Consider the following 15,350-nt stretch of genomic DNA (forward strand, 5'->3'; position numbering starts at 1 on the left):
TCATGTGGCTCCCCAGTTACACTTTGACAGGCCTATTGATCACATCCAGTGTTTATTCAGAGACCGTATATAAAGAGGAATGATTGTTAAATTATCTAATAGATTATTTTTCTTAGCAGAAATAAAATAATACAGTTAAAATCCTAATATAAAAAGATCTGCAATAATGCAAGAAAGGACCCATTTCTAAAATACTCTAGAGGTCACCTGTCATTTAGGCTATTTCTCAACATTGGAAGTAGTCCTATTTCCAAAAGTAACACAAATCAAAGGTAAATCCTTGACTGACGATCACAATTGAGCCCAACATTTCTGCTGCAAATGAAACATTTGTTAAGTGAATTTTCCCCCACTTTATGACTTTTCCTGCCACAGTTGTTAAAGTGAATCACTACAGTTGATAAGTTAGTACCACGTTGTGGTTGTTGAGTATATCTGGCTCCCCCACTGACTTTGCTCTTCGAAGTTTGCAAAAGGGATCACATGACTCCAGAACACTGCAACGGTCATAAATATGAGTCAATTGCCAAGTGTCTGAATTTTGATCACGTAACCATAGGGATGCTGCAACAGTCATAAGTGTGAAAAGCGGTCATAACTCACTTTTTTCAGTGCCGTTGTAACTTTGAATGGTCACTAAATGAACTGTTGTAATTTGAGGACTTCCTGTAGTTGGACACAAGAATGGAGAGGGAAGAGGGAAGAAATGTGCATAGAGTGTTGATACACCTCCCTCCCATTCATCATCATCTATCCCCTAGTCTCAGGAATTCTGGGAATTGAAGTCCACAGGTTGTAAAAGAGCCACATTTGCCCACCACTGCCCTAGTCCACCGATCTGTCTTCCAGAAAACTATTAGCAGGTTTACTCATCTTTCTATCACCTCAACTAAAGGGGAAAACCAGGAGAATTTAATCAATTTAATCTAAACCTGCCAAACCTCTTCAATAAATGCTAAAGAAAATGTTTCATATATTAATTTGGGACAGAACCATCAGTATTTGTTCCTCACAGTTAAATCATGGGACAAGCTCTGTTGAACAGTGTGTGTGTGTGTGTGTGTATGTGTGTATAACGCAACTCAGAAATTCCAAAAATTCTTCTACTTCAAAAGAAACATCTAAAGAGTTTCAAGATGGCAAAAGTTGCTTGTTTCCTCCTGATCTTTCAATGAGAAGGGCTAGATAGCTCCATCTCATGAAGGAGTGGAATATCCATCTGTTCACTGTTTTGATAACAGATGCCACTTTTATCAACATGAGAAGAAGCTCTTACATACTACATTTTTCCCACTTTAAATTGATTAGCAATCCCCCCCCCTTTTTTTTTAACCAGACAAGTTTACAGGAAACACTTCTGAACATATGTTTCATAACCGAACTAGGGGTTTTCCAGAAGACTGGCCTACGAGGACGCACGAACAGCTCACTAAATGAGCAAATGAGACTTTGCAGATATTAAGATCAAGGATTCTATGCCTGTGTGATCTAATTTAACCTGCAGCCTAAACCAAAATGGCCATGGACTGTAGGCCTGCAGACCAGAGGGACAGACATGCCCATAGTAGCCTTAATAAACCAATGGGAGCCAGGCAGGTGTCAGCCACTGAAGATTGTGAATGAGGCATTGTAGATCATTTGTACACCAAGACAAATCAATCAGGAGAAAACCTAAAACACTATTTTGAAATTGGAACACCTAAAGGCAGAATTAGGTTGCCTCAATAGTGGACTGTGGATGAAACACAAGTGTATTATAAGATGTGTCCTATAGTAGGACATCTCCACACCATGGTTAGCAGAAGAGCCCTCAGAGCAAAAGCTGATAACCCAAGAAAGAGGATAGGGCAGGGGCTGGTAGTTACAAAATAGATATTATTTAACATATATGAAAATATTTTTCAGTAATCTGACTCACTGCAGCTAGTTCCAGTATGAATACATTAAAAATGTTGAGGCTTGTTCCTTAGTCATGGTATCAAATTAGGGAATTTGAAGTTAAAAGCAATCTTCATTCAATTTATCTAAATCGTTGCAAGTTACTACTTGTGCCAAAAATGGCTAGTTATGATTAGGTGAAAATAGTTTTAGCTCCAAAACTATGTAGTTTCAGTATGAAAAACTGAATCTATTAATTTTATTTGATTGCTAGATATGAAAACAAGCAATTTATCTCATAGTTTTAATAACTATTAAATAAATAATAAATAAGTCATACCTGTCCCTCTGCACTAAGAAAAGAGTAAAGTAGAGTAGAACTTCATTGTCCTTTCAAATGTACACTAATTAGCATACATTAAAATGAAATTTCATTGCATTCAGCTCTCAAAGGATAAACATTATGCATATACCCACATACACACATGACACAGAGAAACATCACAGTCTAGTTTGATTGTATATATATAAATGGCAAAAATAAAAAATAAAAGAATCCTGTGAATTTACAAGACTGGTGGCATAAGAAACAAATTTGTTACAGAATCTAATAGTCCTGCTATAAATGCTTCGAAACCTCCTCTCAGGATGGAGCAACAAAAACAGACCATGAAGTGGCTATGTGGGATGTCTAACAATGCTTCAAGCTCTAAGCATACAGAGCTTATAAGCAGTATCCTGAATAACGGGAAGCGAGCTTCCTATAATCTTCTCGGCTGTCCTTACCACTCTCTTAATGGACTTTCTATCTGAGGCACTGCTGCCACCAAACCAAACAGTGATACAGTTTGTTAAAATGCTCTCAATCGTGCCACTGTAAAAAGTAACCAGGACAGAAGAAGAAAAATGTATTCTCCTCATCTGACGCAGGAAATGTGAAGTCTAGTTACAGAAATGTAACCCATATTTGTGAGTGTTTATGCATATTGTGTATCCTTGAACAGTGACGTTCAGTGCTAATTTACTCAGACAGTTCCTTTAAGTTTAATGTTGTTATTCCCAAATATGCGTACACAGAACCATGGCCTTTATTGTACTATTCTGAAATGTTATTCAATACATCAATGTAAGTACAAGGAAGTATTTTAATTAATTGGCTTTGGGACAAGTTGGATGCTTTCCTATGATCACATAAATAGTATCATGGCATTATTTCAAGATCAGAAAGAAACATTGTCTACAATCTTTTAACATTTTCAGAACAACAGTTTCCCAGATATTTTTTTCTATTAGCAGTATGTAAATTACACAAGTAATTTCTTTGCAAAAAGCATTTCGGAATAAAATATTTAAGGAGGGATTTAACATTTTTGAAGTTAAATGAAATATTAAAAATAGAAGGAGATTAAAATGTTTTTAGCCAACTTGGAAAATCAATGTCTAGAAAATATTGTAATATTGCACTCATTATTGGACTATTTTAATTCTCTCTTGCCTAGTTTTGATATAGCTACAGCTTCTTTTAAAGCATTCTCTTGCTAGAATTTTCATGGAAAGCATATTTTCAGTATCTGTAGCTTAAATTTACTTGCAAATCATTATTGAAAGCTAACACCACATTTCCAAACTACAATAAGCAGTTTTATTACTTTTTTAAAAATCATTTTCTTGATTTAAAAAATATTTGTTTTTATGACCCCAATGTGGAACTCATAGCAGATTTTTTTGTTTGTTTGTACTTTATGAGAGAAATATCTGCTGCTACCTAGGATTGAACTCTCAACCTTCCAAGCTTCCTTGCAAGCGGGAGGCAAGCGTCTTCACCTCTAAGCCACCACAATTTCATAAGTTTACAGGAATACATAAAGAGTCATGACAATCCTAAGGGATCGATGAGGCAAATGAGGACACATGTAATGATGTCACATTTTAAATGCCATACTATATATACTTGCATCTGATGACACAAGTATGTAATTAGGGTATTTGTGCAATGGTATCACCATACAAATGCCATCATTGTGGTATCATCACAGTTTATTACCGACTGCTGTAAAGAACAAAGGATTATGAGTCAATAAAATATACAGGACCTCATGGAATAAAGTGAACATTTGTACAGTTAGGCATATCTGTTGTCTCCATGATCAGAATTCTGAGTATCAATAAAGGAGAATATCTGTAGCTCAGTGTGGTCCTTAGTGCTCTCTGATCTTGGTTGTTTTCTTGCTGATGTTTTATTATCCAAACTAGGTAACATCATCAGTGCTAATCCTGTTGATGTTAACTAATTTGGGTAATGAAACATCGGCAAGAAAACAACCAAGCTCAGAGAGCACCAAGGACCCCACATTTTAAATATCCATCCAGGCTGATAATCTTATCAATAATCAACTTGGCTAAACATCTATTTTGTACTTATTTTTATTTATGTACTTATTTTTATTTATTTATGACTCTCAGAAAACACAGATCATGTTAGGAAACATAAAAATCATGCTTTCTTATTAGAAATATTCTTATTAAGTATATATTCCCCTAACAAAAGAACTTAAAAAATCCCCATTTTATATCACCACTTTACCCAGTACAATGGAAATTAAGAAACATATCTGAAATGACTAAAAAGTTGAGAAGGATGGTCTAACAATTCTACTAGCAAGCCCTGATTTGCAAGCTATATATTTTTCATGCACATATTTTCAAACCTACTAATATATCACTGATACTGGATGGAAGGAAGAGAAGGAGTCAAAAATAGAAGGACAAAATTTTGACTAAGTTAAATACACTTACCTTACCATTAATTCCCAACTTCCCAATCTAAAGGGGTCCCAAATTCAGTGATCTTACTACAGTGCCTCTGCCAGCACCCAAAAGAAAGGTGGGTGAGAAACTTTCTCACTGAGAAAGTGAAATATAGAACCTGGTGATGTTATTAGATTTCAGTTAGGTTCTATTTTTACCATGCCTAGAGATGTCTGGATAGAAATCTGGGACTTCAGGGTCCCCCACATACATCTATCACTGAATTATAAAGAAAAAAAAAACCAAAGGAAATTATATCCAGAATTTGTTCTTCAATTATATTTGTATGCTGCTTCACAGCATTAGATTCACTGGCTGGCCTATGATAAACAATTTTTTAAAAACAGTATTGATTGTGGGGGGGGGGGACTGATATTGTAAAATTTAAAAAACAAAAAGCAAATATAAGAAATATAAAACTGATTGTTTTATTTTAAAGAAATAAGATTGATTTTAAAACTGTGGGATACAGATAGCAAATGTTATTTAAAAGATCTAAATGAAGAAAAAGTTTGATAGGTGATGCTGGAAAAACATGTAGCATTCAATGAGGAAGCTATCATTCAATAGTTTTCCTTTTGGCAAAATTCTCCCTGATGGTCACCTACCTTATTTCCTTCAGGATACTAAGGTGCAATGAAATTAATTTCAGGTAATCATTAACACACCTTAGCAACTAAAAAAAGGACGTGAAAAAATGGACAAGGAGAGACAGATGCTTCAATTGTAACAGCATCTGACAAGTACACAACTGAGTCCCTCAAAATCCTGTAATTTAGTATCTTCAATCCAGTGGTGGGATTCAAGTAATTTAACAACCGGTTCTCTGCCCTAATGATTTCTTCCAACAACCAGTTCACCAAACTGCTCAGAAAGTTAACAACCGGTTCTCCCGAAGTGGTGCGAACTGGCTGAATCCCACCACTGCTTCAATCTCTTCAGGAGGAAAAAAAGTTATTTCCAAATATTTACTTTTAAAGCCCAATGGTTAATTGGTTTCAGTTCCTCAATATAACAATTCAGATCCACTCTTTGCCTATGTTCACTTCTAGAGCATTCATAATAAAACAAGACATGTTGGATTATGGCCAATTAACTTTTGGGTGGTTTGGTTCAGAGTACATAAACTTATTACTTCTTTGAAATTAGTCAATACTCAATCCAAAGCTAAGTGCTTAAGGTGTCCCCAGGGAAGAGGATTTTAAATGACATTTTAACAAAATGAAAGAACTCAAAATAGTGTTTGTATTATTTAAAAACCAAGGGATAGTTAGTCTGAACATCAGCTGTAAAGAGAAAAGGAAGCTAAATGCCAAACAGAGACCAAATTAACTAGCTCAGCAGGTTTCCTTACAGACAACATGGGTGAGAAAAGGTCATCAGTGAGCTTGCTATTTATCAACTATATGTACAAACTAATTATTCAGTTCAACTCAGCTGCCTTTCAACCTGGGATCCCAGTAAAACCTCCCATCATTAAGGTTTAACTTCATTAGTATTCTCTGAATGGCAAGAATGTGGCTCAAATTTAAGAAGCTCTTCCTGAGTCACGAGGCACATAACACTGCTAGAGAATAGTGATTAAAGAATTTTAAATATATATATATAGAACTGTAGCTCTGATTTCCTCTAAGGAAAAAATAAGATACTAAAAGGCGATTTTCATAATCATAAACCTGCCCAAACTCAAAATTTAGCCTCTGTGATCTGATCAACAGTGATCACATCTAATACTGAAATCCATAAATTTAAAAATGTTGGTTCAGAAAGAACAATGCTTCATGCAAAAGAGAAATGACGAAATGGAATCTCTTGGCCTCTATTCTATCCCCAGATAGCAATATTAGGCCCAGGTTCAATGGCTATGCTAGCCAATTTTTTATTTAAAATATATCTGTATATGTCAAAATTGTAAAACAGAAGAAAAATATACACAATGACAAACTACAATAGTAAGAAGATGGGGTAGGCAAGAACTCTGACTGGATTTTATTGAGAATAACTTGCTATCATATTTGTTTGCTAATTTATTAAATTTACACACCCACATATCACACACTTTTTAAAATATATATGGAGAACTCTTCACTTTTTATCTTCCAGAACACTATGAGCGCTTGATTTGAGAATAGTAACTGACACACAATTGAGTGGATATTTGATCCTAAGTTTTCCTTTAATCATTTTAGAAAATACTGGAGCTCAGAACTAAGAAGGAAAAGTTATAGAAATTACTAATATAATAAAGGTAAGGGTTTCTCCTGACCAGTCATGTTCAACTCTAGGAGTGGTGCTCATCTCCATTTATTAGTCAAGGGAACCAGCTTGTCTGAAGATATATCCATGGTCATGTGGCCAGCAAGTAATGGAAGCTCACCCCATCAAGTAGAACTTGGGGCTCGAACCCAACTTCTGAGCTTCAACATCTCTTTAACTACCACCTCTTCAACTACTGAGCCAAAGCACCCTAATATTGTCCAATAGTATAATATCTTATGTTGAACTAAAGAACTAGAACACATTGTATTTTGCACTTGGCAAAAATCAATATTAGGGTCTTGCCATCTGCACCTTGAGCTGAGAAAACCTAATACTTACAATGATGTACCTACTACATTCTTCTTCATTATCAGACCACTACAGTTCAGCTACAGGTAGCTTGTTAAACTTCATAAAGTAACATTGTATCAAGTGAATTGATGACATAAAATTATTTTTTTATGTTCCACAAAATATGAATGTAATACTCATTTAGTTACAACATCTGGGAAAATGCTGACAAGATACTTGGAAAACATACTTTGCTTTATCATCTGCATTTATTTTTTATTTATTTATTTATTTATATTTAAATTTAGATACCGCCCTTCTCCCGAAGGACTCAGGACGGTGGACAGCCAAAGATAAAAACCAGAGAATAATTTAAAAGCAGTTTAAAATAGATTAAATAATTTGGCCCAACAATTAAAATACCCCATTTAAAATTCAAATTAAAATTAACAATTGGAGCAGTTAGGCCAGCCCGGCTTGGTGAAATAAAAAAGTCTTGAGGGCCCGGCGGAAGGTACATAAATCCGAAATCATCCGTATCTCCGGCGGCAGCTCGTTCCAGAGGGCAGGTGCTCCCACAGAGAAAGCTCTCCTCCTGGGGACCACCAGTTGACATTGTTTGACCGACGGCACCCCAAGGAGCCCCTCTCTGTGGGAGCGTACTGGCCGGTGGGAGGCTTTCGGTGGCAGAAGGCGGTCTCGTAGATATCCAGGTCCTAAGCTATGGAGCACCCTAAAGGTGGTCACCAACACCTTGAATCGCACCCAGAGGACTACCGGGAGCCAGTGCAGCTCGCGCAGGAGAGGTCTTATATGGGAGCGCCATGATGCTCCCATAATCATAATCTGCATAAAGTTAGTTGGCAAGCTGACTATTGGGGGAAAAATAGATTAAACTGATTAAGCATGTAATTTAAAAGAAAAATATGATTATTGGTATACTAATAAAATCAACAGGAAAAGCTACAACTGGGAATTTGTAAACGACATGTAACCAGTCTTGGCAATTATTTATGCTACCCACAGAACGCTCTTGAACAATGAGCAATCTGTGATGATAGCACTAAGGGTATGCGGGCTACACCTAGCAACACACTCAGCTCTTCACAATGCAGTGGCATGCTCCCAACAAACATGGACCAGAGTGCAAACATGATTGATCAGGTGCATGCTAGCAGTGCCCGAGGGCTGCTCTTGAAACAAGGTTTCATCAATGTCTAATCTAAGCAAACAAAGAAAGAAAGAAAGAAGAAGCAAACAAAGAACGGATAAGGTGGTTCAAATTCTCCCACAGTATCTTTAGCCATGATGGGTTTGATATACCGCAATATCTGCAATTTTAGTCAATTAATTAGACTCTATAAATCATTCCTGAATGAATATATATATGTAGTCAGATATTCTAATCTTCAAGTTTTCTCAAAACGCTAGAGATGTGTTTAAACCCAAGCTGAAAAGGGTGCTTGCAATTATTTTAACCTTGGGTATATTTGCACTTTCTTAATTGGCATTAAGTTAAAAATCTATTTTAAAAATTGTGGCATAAGTGAAGTTCAGAGGTGCTGTTCCTTAATTGTAATAGGTTCAGAATACCAAATGCCTAAACATTCAATTTCACTTATTATGTTTTGAATTTACAACTCAAGTACAATTCCAAGATGGGTTAGCTTATTTAACCTTTAAACACTCACTAACTAAATTATGCGTTGTATTAACAGATATGTATTAACATGCCCTTTTTACAATATGGGTTTAGGTTAAGTTTGTTTTGATCACAGAGCTTTTGATCTTGTTTATTGCTCATATTGTTTTTGACTCTCTTGTAGTTATACAATGTTTAAAACCACTGATTAGTACAAACCTTTCAGAGGTTTGGGAGTTGAATGAACTAAAAGATATGCAATAAATAATAAGTAAAAAAAATAAGAACGATATAATGATGCTAAATGGGTATAACTGTTTATTAGATAAAAGTGCATGCAATTCCAATATAATCTTAGAAGAATTACATTACTGTGACTGTTCAAATTAAATCTTCTGTAAAATTCTATTTCTCTGGCATGAACCCATACATGCTTTCTTTGGACAAAGCACCAGATTCCACCATTAATTCTTTTAATAAATTAGCTGGTTTCTAATAATACTGAGTCTGAAACTGCAATCTTCCACAAATTGGTTTGCTGAACCAACCAACAAATTTGGTTTAAGAAACGCTGAAAGGTCTTTAGTTTCTCCAGCATATAAATATATTTTTCATCAGGTTATTACATTAAAACCCCCAAATGGCAATAATAAAAGCATTTGTGTATGTATATATGTATGTTTATATAGGAGCATGTATGCATATATCTATTTGCATACAGTATACTGTATTAATTAATAAAACATATTGTGATTGGGCTATGGGGCTTGACTCCACCTGTTTGTATGCTTCTGTGTATATCTGATGTGTGTTTGTGTTTGTAATAAAAGAAGCTCTCTTCTACAAAATGTCATTATCATTGCCTCTCCCCCAATAATTCCATCCCGTCTGCCACATACACATTCTTATTATCCCATTACGCACATCCACTTTTTTCTCCTCCAGTAATTCTTCATTGTCCCAGTCTGAAATGGTTTTCTATATGCAAATATAAGTTCTGCCCAGGAAAAGAAACAGATGTTTTCTCAGTAACTCCATATGCTTGTAAGATCTCAATTTGGCACAGTGAATATCTACTCCAGAGGCAATGCACTTTGAAAGCACACTCTCTGAACAGAAGATAAATCTTCCCTGAAATGACATTAATAGTATAATCCCACTGTGATGCCAACAAATGGTCCCCTGCCCCTTTTACTAAAATAGTTTGTCGTATTCTATATTATCATGCATTCTGCTTTAATAGTGGTGAGGATGCATAGGAACAGTTCATGAATAAATTATGCTGTACAATCAAGAATATAGCAATAGCACTTAGACTTATATACCGCTTCATAGTGTTTTTACAGCCCTCTCTAAGCGGTTTTACAGAGTCAGTATATTGCCCCCAACAATCTGGTTCTCATTTTACCGACCTCAGAAGGATGGAAGGCTGAGTCAACCTTGAGCCAGTGAGATTTGAACTGCCGTACTGGAGCTAGCAGTCAGCTGAAGTAGCCTGCAGTGCTGAACTCTAACCACTGCGCTACCTTGGCTCTTATGAGGACTTATATGAGAACTATATACCTCCCCCCCAAAAAACACACACACATTTAGATATTTGTAGATATGGAACTAGAGATCAAGCCAGAGTTAGAGACAGTGCTGACTGGATGGATGGATGCTAGACCTCGCAGTGGCAGAAAGAACCCAGAACACATAATTGACTTCTGCTTAAGTACATGCAGTGGCTTCTCCAACCATATTTAGACTATTCTCCTCTTATTCTCTTCCCAAAGATTGGTAGGTAAATCTTTATTAAGGTTTATTGGTTGTAAGCTGCCTAGATGGATCTTCTCTAGGTGAGATGGGCACCATATAAGTTTAAGAAATAAAATAAATAAATGTAATAAAATAAACAAACAAACAATATGATCAATATGTGTATGTATATATACATAGAGTTGGTTAGAAGTTGGGTGGCTATATACCTGTTTTAAATAAATAAAAAGTGTATGTAATATATGTGTGTATACAAACACACACACACATGCACAAAAGGTATGTTAAAGATGGCAGCCAAAATAAGTTACATGAGTTGGAAAGGAAGAAAGGAAGGGAGAGAGGAAGAGTTTTAAAGGAATCAACGAAATACATCAGAACTGAGGAAGCTTCTTGGATGAAAAGCGAAATCTCTTCAAAGAAAAACAAAGTCCAGTTGCTTTTGAAAAAGCACCTTTGGGACAACCATGACCTGGATGACTGAGAATCTCCATAGGCATATAAAGAAATATAGAGTTGTGGATCAATATTGTGTTGTCTTGCTCTTGTAGCATGAAGCAAAATTTGCTAACATGGTGGATAATAGTGACTTTATAGTGATGTAACATTAGTCATAAAAGCCAGTCCTCCAGACCTATGTAGCCTTGGTGCTAAAAGTTGCCATCCTGAATAAAAAATCCTCTCCTTCAGTGATTTTTTTTGCTTGGCCATATTCCATTTTATGTATTTTATTTATTTATTTATTTATATTTAAATTTATATACCACCCTTCTCCCGAAGGACTCAGGGCGGTGAACAGCCAAAGGTAAAAAACATAGAATACAAAAATTTAAAAGCAATTTAAAATATGTTAAACAATTTGGCCAACAATTAAAATACCTCATTTAAAATTAAAATTAAAATTAAACAATTGGAGAAGTTAGGCCAGCCCAGCTCTAATGACTATTGCCTCATTAGAAAAACCAAGGCTGCCAGGATTTTCTGTAATGGATATTTTCCCAGGTAGATTGGAAGCTATTTCTGTTAATGAGGGATGTCAGGCTGTTGGATTAAAGAGTAGTCTTAACCAATAATTAAAAATAACCATCCAGATCCTGACTTCTATCCTTGTAATTCCTATCTCTAGTCTTAAAGCTGAATTAAATACACATCTAGGAACTTGCATGATCTTAAGAACTGAAGACAGTATCCTTTTGGGTATTGTTATGGTAATGAATCCCATATAATAGTTGTGCCATAGCTTTTGCCTTAAAACATTTTAGTGCAACTGGAATATAATGATATCTTTAATGAGGTAAAAGTATAATACACCTGTTTCACTACTCTGAACAACTTATAAGGTGAGCCAAGTGTATCCATCCCAAAAAATGAAAAGTAACTCCAAGTAATTAAAGCTGAATATTATTGCCATTGCTATATCAATGATAAATATTAGGTCTTTTGTAAAAGGTCAGAACTAGGAGGATTTTGGGGGTAATTTATCAGTAATTTTTCTTAATTCACAATATTGAGCAAATGATATAAATGCTTTTTGCATCTTTGCCACACTTCATGACATAATAACCATGTTGTCAGCATACAGAAGGACTAAAAGGCCTCTATAAACTAATTTTGGTGTGTGAAAATTGCCTTCATTGAGATGATGTGTAACAGAGCTTAAGACGGAAAGGAGTAATAGAGCGGGGATACAGCCTTGCTTTACTCCTCATGCTGTTAAAATTTGAGTTGGTTAGTTGCCCTTAGGGATCACATCTTACCCTCAGGTTTGTATTGCTACCAAGTAGATTAGTAAAAGTAATTCTGTATCTATGTTGGTAGATAGCAATTCATTCCAAAATAATTCTCTCAATATGGGGTCAAATGCGATTTGAAATCCACAAAAACTGCATAAAGGGAATAATTGGATTCAAAGGTGTATTTCTCCACTAGCAGGAGTTGTAGGATTATCACTTGGTCCTGGTAAAACATCTAGCCTGTTCTTCAGCCAGGATATAATTGTTTTCAATCCAATCATAAAACATTTCAAATAGATGTTTGGCATAGATTTTTGTCCCTTTCCAAAGGACATTAGAATAATTCTACACACCTTTTGCTAGATTAATTTCCATGTGAGTTCCACTCTTTTTTCCACTGTGTTTCATTCTAGCTCTGTGATGGTGAACCTATGGCATGTGAGCCAGAGGTGGCACGCAGCACCCCCTCTGTGGGCAAGCGAACCGTTGCCCCAGTTCAGCTCCGCCATGTATGTGCACGCACCTCCCGCCGACCAGCTGGTCTTTGAGTCTTTGTCACACATGTGGGGGAGGTGCATATGCATGTGCAGGGGGCATGTGCATGCACACATGGGGGATTGGTCATGTGTGGGAGTGCATATGCATGCACGGGTTGAGGCCTATGCATGCATAGGGGGCTGCATGCGCATGCATAGGGGGCTGCACATGCTTGCATGGGGGTCCATGTGCACTTGTGTGGGGGGCAGGGCGCATGGGCAGGGGCTGTGCACACATTGCATTTGGGGGGTTACATTCAGACACGTGCATTGCATTCGGGCATGTGCGCGCTTTGGGCATTCGGTCCGGAAAAGGTTAGCCATCACTGCTCTAGCTGATACACATAAGGAATACACACGATAAACATATACGCAGATGTATTAAATGCTAGGTACAGTAAATGTGAAGAAATGAATGAGGATTCTGAAGGCTGCCAGATTGCAGGAAGCAGGAAGCAACCCTGAGGAAGAGCTGTGGCTGAGTAGAAAAGCACAGGCTTTGGACATAAAAGATACCAAGCCCAAAGCTTCACTGGAAAAACAGCTCTACCTCAAGATGTGGAGATCTGCTATAATCTCTAAGCAAGCAACTATGAGATTCACCTGATAATACCTTCTTACATTTGTAAACCACCAGAAGGCAAATGACATAAAAACATAGTAAACCTACACTACATTACCTACATAAAAAGTCCACAAAAAACCCACTGTTTTATTGGGGTAGTACATAATTTCTATACTACGGTAATATTCTTTTTCTAGAAAAGCATAGTTCAATACACACACTTAAATGACTCTGAGAATTAATTCTAAATGTTATATATGAGAAGAAAAACTCCAATCATACTTGCATTCTAATGAACTGAGCAGAAAAGAAAGGGGAGGGGGGGAATCAAGAAATGTTATGATATGCAGAGGCCTCATCTCCTGCATAAAACATCTGGGAATGGACACATTTCATAAACATTACCCTGACAAGATTATTTGACAGGTCAGTTAATATAAATGTGTTAGCTCACTGTACTACAAGATAACAACAACTATATTAGAAATGCACCGATCCCCTGAGAGGCTCAGAAGATTTGGAGGTGTGGGGGGGTTGATTATGCACAGAATAATAAAAACATATGTGCATTCAATAAGTACACCATAATCAAAAACATCATCTTAACATTCCATAAATACTACAGTTTGGGGAACACAGGAAAACAGAACGATTGTCAAACTGTGAGTTCGGAATAATTATGGCCATAAAAATCTTTCTTCATACAAAATATTACAACAATATCAAGTATTGTCAGTCATCCATATTTTTTTTGGCATGCACAAGCATGGAGATTTTGTTTAGATTTCAGCAGAACTCTGTGGCATGTGCACCACAGGCTTTTTCTGTGGCTTTGAAGGAATAAGAAAAACTTGCTAGAAAGCCAGCAGAAAGATCATTTTCCATGGGCCAAATGTGGCCCCATCAATCTGGTTTTGTTTTCAACTGAAGACTGTGCAACATAGCAGCTATGTTACATCCAAGGGAAACAAGTAACAGTAGTCCACAGAATTTTAAAATGAAAACCTCAATAGTTAAAAACCATTCTACACGAGAATCTTTGTATGCCTTTTTCTTGGGGTATATATTTTCCTCACCACAAAGTTCCTCAAACTGCATTTTCTGGGCCTTAGACCAACAGAATAAGGAGTTTAAAAGAAAGGTCAACAAGAAATCCTTAACTATTGTAAAGATGGCACAGATATTTTGTGAAAAAACTTCTCTTTAGTAATATTCAGCATCAATAGAAGTAAAATAGCATTTATAACCATTTTGAGTTATGGGTTCCTTTTCATTAAACTAAACACATTAATTTGGAGGAAAGATCAACCAAAATCTGGACATAAACAGGACTTCCCTCTCTTCCAAATAAGAATTTTTAATATGCAAAAGTTAATATTATTGTTAGAAAATAATATACAAAGCTAAGCTGTATATTATTGTAAAATACTGGACAGAGTCCAACATATATTATTATTATTATAGTTGAGAAATCTTCCTTGCTTTTTTAAAGACATGACAAATGCTTTGTTTTAGAATGAATGCCTTAGAAAATAATTTATAAGTGTGATTGATCACATAATTTAAAATTAAACATCAGTAAAAAGACTAATTTAGGCCAGAAAGAAACAATGGTGTAAATAGATCAAAGTAATAATTAGACCTTCAAATCTCGATAGTAATAGCAATAGCACTTAGACTTATATACCACTTCACAGTGCTTTACAGCCCTCTCTAGGCAGTTTTACAGAGTCAGCATATTGCCCCCAACAATTGGGTCCTCATTTTACCCACCTCGGAAGGATGGAAGGCTGAGTCAACCTTTTTGAACTTCCAATTGCAATCAGTTAGCAGTCAGCAGAAGTAGCCTGCAGTACTGCACTCTAACCACTGTGCCACCG

At 36.2% G+C, this 15,350-nt stretch overlaps 1 protein-coding gene across 18 annotated transcripts in view; it reads right to left on the reverse strand.

Annotated features, from left to right (window-relative positions):
* FGFR2 (fibroblast growth factor receptor 2) overlaps positions 1 to 15,350 on the reverse strand; it is a 158,225-nt gene that overhangs the window by 97,627 nt on the left and 45,248 nt on the right. The gene's annotated exons all lie outside the window — the stretch shown is intronic.

This window comes from Pantherophis guttatus, chromosome 6, assembly GCF_059756535.1.
Source record: "Pantherophis guttatus breed Tessera chromosome 6, ASM5975653v1, whole genome shotgun sequence".
Lineage (NCBI taxonomy): Eukaryota > Metazoa > Chordata > Lepidosauria > Squamata > Colubridae > Pantherophis > Pantherophis guttatus.